The 6268-nt window shown below is 37.6% G+C and overlaps 1 non-coding gene across 1 annotated transcript; it reads left to right on the forward strand.

The window, feature by feature from the left end:
• The first annotated feature begins 5055 nt into the window (after nt 1-5055).
• On the forward strand, nt 5056-5162 carry LOC145065081 (small nucleolar RNA R71). Its single transcript, XR_013688233.1, has one exon. It is a non-coding gene; the product is annotated as a small nucleolar RNA R71 (small nucleolar RNA).
• Nucleotides 5163-6268: the final 1106 nt, after the last annotated feature.

The following is a 6268-nucleotide window of genomic DNA, read 5'->3' on the forward strand; positions in this document are numbered from 1 at the left end:
GTTTTGTGTTTTAAATGTTTTCAAGTTTTCTTATATTAAAGGAAGACATTGGCTCGATTTCATCACATCTATGGGAGATTTGTGCACATGTTAAATTTTGATGATACTCTGATAAGTGTTTTGATTTACATGGCTTATCTAAGTTCTTGTAAATTGTAAATGGAATAATTACTTATTTTCTTGAAACATTTGGGTTGAATTTCGGTGCATCACGATCATCCCACATAGCACTAGAAAACTAGCCCAAATACAATAATATAGAACATCGAGACTTAACTTGGGTAATTGACTAAACTCATTAACGAATGGTTACCAGTAAAAAATCTAGATCTGAAATTGCAACCTCACGTCATGGCAATATCCACTAAACAAGACCCTCATTCATAGCGTCTAATGATCAATAATGAAGCCCTGAAGCAGCTCGATTCATAGCTGAAGAAGATGAAGATCAAATAAAAAGAGAAATTTGGCGCCCGGATCTCACGACATGACCAGCTACCTCTCATCTCGTGGGCCTAGTAAAATCAAATAACAAATATTTTGTAAAACTCTACCAGCCTAAATTACCTTATCCTTCTCGAGCAATGGCACATCCACTGGTGCAAGAACATAAGATATTTATAAATCAACTGAAGGGTATTCCAATTAATACCCCATTTATTGAAGAATTTGCTAAAATGCCTAAATACACGAAATTCCTTCAAGAGCTTCTCGACACTTAAAACCAATTACAGAAGACATCCAAGCTTGTTCTTAATGAACAATGTTCAACGATTATCCTAGAAGGAATACCACCGAAGATTGAAGATCCTGGAGGACTCATGTTGCCATGCGAATTTGGAAAATCCAAGAAGACATTTTCATTAGCCGATTCTAGATCTAGCATTAATTTAACGCCTTATACTTTCTACCAAAAGCTCGGCCTTTCAGAATTGAAGACCACAAGAATGCAAATTCTTCTTGGAATTTCCAAATTCGCATGGCAACATGAGTCCTCCAGGATCTTCAATATTTGGTGGTATTCCTTCCAGGATAATCACTAAACATTGTTCATTAAGAACAACCTTGGATGTCTTCTCTAATTATTGTCGAGTGTTGAGAAGTCCTTGAAGGAATTCTGTGTATTTAGGCATTTTAGCTAATTCTTCAATAAATGCGGTATTTATTGGAATACCTTCACTTAATTTATAAATATCTTATGTTCTTGCTCCAGTGGATGTGCCATTGCTCGAGAAGGATAAGGTAACGGAGGCTGGTAGGGTTTTACAAAATATTCATTTTTTTTATTTGACTAGGCCCACGACATGAGAGGTACTTGCTCACGTCGTGAGAACCGGGAACCAGATTTCTCTTTTTCTTTGATATTCATCTTCTTCGGCTATGAATCGTTCTGCTTCGAGGCTTCATTATTGATCATTAGACGCTCTGAATGAGGGTCTTCTTTAGTTGATATTTCCATGAAGTGAGGTTGCCGTTTCGGATCTAGATTTTTGTAACTTCCTATTCCAGATTGTTTTGTGATTTAAGGCACGTGGGCCTTAATCCAAGTATGAGAAGTTTTTAAGGCTTTGAAGGATAAAGTTTTAGGCCTTTTGGGATATGGGTAAGGTAGGTTGTGTGATAAAAGAGTTCGGTTTGTGCTTTAGAGCCCAAATGTATTGTTAAAGGCGTTCGTGCGGGATTTTAATGAGTTTTGGATCTAAGTTCGATTGGGCTTCAGGAGGAATAAAGTTGGTAGAAGTTTCAGGCTTCTCGTTACCTTTTCGTGGATATAAGGATCGTCAAAAATGGATTTATAACGAACAAGTTATGGCATTCAGAAGTTTTGTGGTTGCAGGCTAGCCGAGTACGTTGGGCGTACACAAAACGTACGTTGGGCGTACTAGTGTGGTTGTGAATGTTCTTCGGAGTACACTGGGCGCATCGTATGTACGATGGGCGTACATTGATCAGACTTGAACCCTATTTTAGGGTCTTGGACCCTATTTAAGGTTCTTATCTCATAACCTAACCCTAATATCTTCAGCCTCCATCCCTCTAAACCCTAGAAATCAACCATAAGCCTTCATTTGAGTGATTCTTGAAAATTTTGGTGATTTAGTGAGTTTTTGGTGCATATTGTGGAATAAGGAGTTCCTTAAGGAAGCATTGCTTGGCTTGGAGCTTGTGGATCTAAGCCATAATCATGTTGATCTAGCTCCAGAATGCATAAAGTTTAAATCTTGGTGGCTTTCTCATGTGGATCTAGTGGGGTGATCAGTTGTTATGTGTGGCTTTTGAAGAAGAAGGAGCTTTGAAAGAGAATAGCTTGAGCATCTAGCTTTTGGATCTATATTCTTCTCTTGTTGGCGCATCTTCTAGAGGTATCAAGTTTTGAACTTGCTTATTGTTGTGCTAGTTTTGTTTTGGGTCCATTTTAGGGTTTTTGGTCCCAAAGCTTGAAGCTTTATGAGTTGTTGAACTCCAGAGCCTAATATATGTCCCTTTGAGTATATTAAGTGGTGTTGTGTCATAAAAATCCAATCTTGGACGTTGGAGTCAAGCTATGAATGAGATAGGAGGTTTTTGAGATAAGGAAGTGAGTGTTTTGGGTGTTTGTGACCTTTCCAGCCATGCAAAGGCTTAAATTTACTGACTTTATGGAGTAAGTGCCATTAGGGAGTCCAGATCTGGGTTTAAGGTAATGTCTTAATTGTTTAAGACCAAATGAGTAGAAAGCGTAAATCTAGGGAGTACGCTTAGTGTAATTCCTGTACGCCCCGCATACCGTCCCTGTGTCCCCGATGGCCAATATGGATTCGTGAGTACGCTGAGCGTACCCAGAGAGGTACGCCCCGCGTAACCTCACTGTGGACTTTTGGGCTAAGTCTCATGTTGGGCCTTGAGTGTTTGGCCTGGATTTTGGGCTTGTTCCAATAGAGTTTTGGACCAAAGGATTATATATATATATATATATATATATATGTGTGTGTGTGTGTGTGTGTGCTTTGGGCCCTTGTGTTGGGCTTGCCATTAGATGTGAGAGTTGGGCTTCGGGAGAGAGACCATTTATTATTGGGCCTTGGTGGGCCCAATGGGTTTTAGGTCATTGATGGGCTAGTTAGTGAGCTACCTTTAGAACTAATGAGTGAGAGTTTGGACACAGTTCCTAATTGGGATAATTGTGGGTTTGGCATAGAGTTAGAGGCCGGTATGTGGCAACAACTTTTATAGAGGTTGTTCATCATCCGAGGTGAGTCTTCTCACTATACTTACCATGAGTGGTATCTTTGTGTGACTGAGATGTCTTATGTATTATATTGAGTACTGTGATATCATGCATTATGTCTATGTGATTTATTCTATGTATTATTCTGTGCTTACTGAGTTATGGGACTGGAGGGTCCACCCGAGTTATGGGACCGGAGGGTCCCACTGAGACACATTGATCGGAGGGTCTTATTGAGTTATATCCTCGAGTGGCTAATGAGCTGTGTATGGTATTTTGGGGAACTCACTAAGTTTCGTGCTTACCATGTTATGTGTTATGTGTTTCAGGTTCTTATTTGGATCACGGTAGGGCGCCAACTTGATTGTACACACATCAGAGATTGAGTCGTGATTTAGAGGATCCTAGAGTTTTATATATATACAGTTTTGATTAAGAGAATTGATGATTTGACATTATGACATTTTGAGATTTGTTACTGTGATAAATGTGTTTTAAATTGAAAATTTTGGTTTAAAAATTTGCGGTGTTACAATTTTTGACTAGTAACCATTCGGTAACAAGTTTAGTTAGTTACCCAAGTTAAGTCTTAATGTCCTATGTTATTGCATTTGGGCTAGTTTGCTAGTGTTATGTGGGATGATTTGATGAGATCTCAAAGATTTAGTTGAGCCAATATGTTATAGTGTATTTTTGGCTTCCCAGTCATAGTCAAATATTGGGACAAAAATGCAAACTATCTTAGTTTCAGGGACATAATATGTTTAGCATCGTTTACCAGAAATATATCCAGGATATATTATGTAGTCATTGAACTTTAGACTAATACCTTTAACCAGTAAGGGTTGAAGTTAAGTTTTCTTGCTTAAGCAGGTGTTTTTATTTTTAGGTTTTTAATTTTGAGTGAAAAAAAAAGTGAGAAAAGAAAAAAAAAAAAAAAAAAGTGAAAAAGTTGTGAAAAACAAAAGAAAATAGAAAAGAAAAGAAAAGTTGCAAAATTTTGAGTAAAAAGAGTCAACAAATTTACGAAGATCAAGAAATATAATGATGAAAAGCTCAAAAAGTTCAATTTATTGAAGATTCAAGTTGAAGAATGAGTCAAAATTGCCAAGTTATTATTTTTATAATTTTACTTTTTAGGTTCTTTTTCCATATGTATGCTTAGGCGCTTAACCAAAAATACCTTCCGGTTAAAAAAGATTTTTGGGGATAGATTCAGAGGGATGCATAAAATTAATGTTGTTCAAAATAAGTGGTAACATCAATAGCATCGTGTCATTTTTTCAGAGGCTTCCATAAACATATTGAGCATTGACACAAAGTCGGGTTTCTTCTTCCGTGATGGTTGCTCTTTTTGGTAGATGCCTCGCCCGATTTGTCGATAATTCTCTTATTCTTTCTTCTTGTATTCATCATAAGGCAACCATTCTTTCTTGGGCTTCATCCAATCTTCATCAAACCAGTCACCATTAGAGTAGCACACTTGAGCTTTTTGGTTTCCATTCTCATCCAAGTCGCAATCTTTGGTTAAGTGTGGTCCACTACAATTGTCACACCCCACTTGTATGAAATGAACTGATTGACCCGTATTCATCATCTTTCGGTCCATATTCTCTATATCTTCCATCACATGTGCTAAATCCTCCAAATCTCTATTGCTACTTTCTTTGCCTCTTGTAACATCCCCTTGTGGATGGTGGTATTATCTTGAGTTCTTTGCGAATTCTTTAATTAAATCTTTGATTGTAGTCAAATCTTTCTTTGTCATTGGTCCTTAAGAATCAAGGAGTTGCCTTGTGGTCACATTCACCCCATAATAGAATATGGAAACTCTTTGTTGCACGTTTAAGTCATGTTGAGGACAATTTCTTAAAAGGCCCTTGTATCTTTCCCAAGCTTCGTATAAAGACTCACCATCCTCTTGTTGAAAATTAGCAATATTATTTTTCAGTTTAGCTATATTTGAAGGAGGACAAATTGCTCTATGAATGCTTCACGAAGGTTATGCCAAGTTCTTATAGTTCCAGGTGCTAACCACTTCAACCATATTTTTGCATCTCTAGCAAGTGTCACTGGAAGCATCCTTAATAAAATTGTATCTAAAACATTTAGAACATTGAAATAGTTAACAAAGTCCAAGACTTCATCGATATGTTTGACGGCATCTTCTTAATCTTTCCCAAACAATGGTATGTCTTTGAGCATCAAGAGGATATGTCCTTTAAGCTCAAAACCCGTTACAGTTGGAATTTATAGTGGAACAAGACCAGGACCATTTTCGTTTCTCACTCCCCTTTTATATTCCTCCATAATCATGGTGGTGATGTCCGTCATCTCTTCAATTTCGCTCTTTTCTTCTTTTTCTTATTCTCTTTTAGTTCCTATGTAATGTCCTAAAACTTAAGACTAAAAATTTCAATTTTTTAATTAATAAAACCATTATCCAAAAAAATCATAGAAACCATGATGAATCAATGTGGTGTGTGCACTGCAATCATCCCGGGCTCTTCCTCTTCGAACCAAAAGAACCTGAAACATAAACTGAAAACCATACGCACAGAGCTTAGTGAGTTCCCCAAAATACCACATACAATACATATTAAACATATAATGGGCCCCTCCCAGCATCGAGCCCCGCTCGGAACAGATCTGTAAGTCATCAGGCCCAGCCTGCCATCACACCCTGCCCGGTATACATACAGACATATACACATGCAATAATCACAAAGATAAATAGCATAAAATATAGCCATCAGTCCCCACCCGGTATACATTTAAACACATAACACATGCAAGTGTCATGAAGACAACTAGAATCCTAAACATAATAAACCATGGGCCGACATTGGTGCCTTCGACCCGCTGAACACAGTGAGGAAACTCACCTCAGGATGCTGAGTCTCTCAAATAAAGTCTCGTCTGTTAATCAGTAAAATCATCGCGCTAACATAATCAATAATACCCAATTAATAATTAGGTCTTAATCCAAAAACAAGAGTCTAGATTACTTCACCATCATCCACGGTAAAAGACCATTTTACCCTTTTTCTTACTTGGCCC

Source organism: Lactuca serriola, chromosome 7 (assembly GCF_051521515.1).
Source record: "Lactuca serriola cultivar US96UC23 chromosome 7, Lser_US96UC23_V15, whole genome shotgun sequence".
NCBI lineage: Eukaryota > Viridiplantae > Streptophyta > Magnoliopsida > Asterales > Asteraceae > Lactuca > Lactuca serriola.